This window comes from Salvelinus fontinalis, chromosome 25 (genome assembly GCF_029448725.1).
Source record: "Salvelinus fontinalis isolate EN_2023a chromosome 25, ASM2944872v1, whole genome shotgun sequence".
Taxonomy (NCBI): domain Eukaryota; kingdom Metazoa; phylum Chordata; class Actinopteri; order Salmoniformes; family Salmonidae; genus Salvelinus; species Salvelinus fontinalis.
In genome coordinates, this window is record NC_074689.1 from 15,763,446 (window position 1) to 15,765,344 (window position 1,899).

A 1,899-nucleotide genomic window follows, 5' to 3' on the forward strand; every position below is an offset into this window, starting at 1 on the left:
TATGTTTATGAGTAGAAGTTCCGATTTAGGATCAGTTTAACCTTTTAGATCATGAATAAAATTACATGGACAGATGGCCCTGAGCCGAGATCAGTAAACCTACTTTAAGATGCTTTAAGAATACGGGCCCTGATGTTTTAAGCTATCAGGATTTAGAATCACGTGGAAACTTGTCCTGTGGCATCAACAACTGTGGCCTATGGTGACCTGGAGGTCCTTCCCATGATAAAAGCACATCCTCATCTCAATAAAGCCTGTGGTTACAGACTATTTTAGGTGGCTGTGATGTGTGTGGGATCTAATCTAACATGACGTCACACATACCCTAACCTTGAACAAACCCACTGATTCAGGACATATTCATGCATGTCTAGAAATCGGGATTAGTCATTAGAATACATGAGTTAAGCAATGGGAAACCATAATTTACATGTGAATACAGAAGTCAGGTGCTGAATATATAAAATACACTATGATATTTGTACACTATTGTGTATGTTGAGAAACTGGTTATTTTGGTTGCAATGCTAGTTGCCAGTGAACATGGGATTGAGACGCAACCTGAGGCGCTAGTGGTCCCTGGGGTGACGTGTGTATATTCCACTCATTCATAATAAACTCATCCTCATACTGCTGTCCCATTGGCTGACCTAGTTTTTAGGGAACTGATTGACTTGCGGAGCCGCAGCGGATTTGGATTTCTTTCAGCCACATGAACATGGCCCAGTTTTCATTAACAAAAGTCCACGACCTTTACAGCTTTCTGAAGCTTAACAGGCCACACAAGAATCATTCTTGAACAATTCAGCTCAGGTTGGACTGCCAGATATGTGGCATGGGAATTCTGGACACTGATGTTTTTGTAGTTCCTTTGTGTTAAAACATGTTAGCTTTAACCCTAAGTCAAGGAGAGTGTGGCATGAGGGTCATTCCACCGATTCAGTGCCTTTTGAGAAGGGTAACTTTGTAATAAAAAATATGATTTCACCTGATTTTAGCATTCTGTCATGAATTGCACATGTTTATATTAATTTTAAAAAACACGTTTTCCTATCTCAAGCGGTGTCACGCCCTGGCCTTAGTATTCTTTGTTTTCTTTATTATTTTAGTTAGGTCAGGGTGTGACATGGGGAATGTTTTTGTTTTGTTGGTTTTGGGTGTTTTTTATGGTATAGGGGTTGTTGTATAGTATATAGGTTTGTGTGGAGTACAGGTGTCTAGTGTTGTCTATGTATGTTTAGTTGTCTAGGAGAGTCTATGGTTGCCTGAATGAGTTCCCAATTAGAGACAGCTGATTTCGGTTGTCTCTGATTGGGAGCCTTATTTAGGGTAGCCATAGGCTCTCATTGGTTGTGGGTAATTGTCTATGTCAGAACGTTTGTAGCATGTGTGTGTAAGTGCACAACGTTATTTAGCTTCACGGTCGTTTGTTGTTTTTGTTCGTTTTGTTAAAGTGTTTCGTGTCGTGTTTATTTTTCGTCATCTTTAAAAAAATAAAAGAAGATGGCTTACTTTCCAAAAGCTGCGTTTTGGTCCATCAATCCGCCACACGATCGTGACAAGCGGTTTAAAAAATAAATAATAGTAAGTGCCTATTTAATACCAAATAAACTAACAGGGTTGACTGTAACATGGTTGAATGTAACAGGGTTGACGATTTCATCTTAAAACAGCCATATATCTGGACGCTTGTTGTGTGCAACAGAGAGTGGCAAGGTTCACAAAAAAAGTTTAATTGTAAAAAAATATCTAACCTGTCTATTTATGGGTAACAGGGTTGACGTGTTATGCTAAAGTTTCCCACCACAAAACACCAGAATTTGACAAATGTTTTGAAAGGAATCGTTTCACCATATTAAATCGAGAGTTCAGTTCACATAACAGGGTTGACCTTGATGT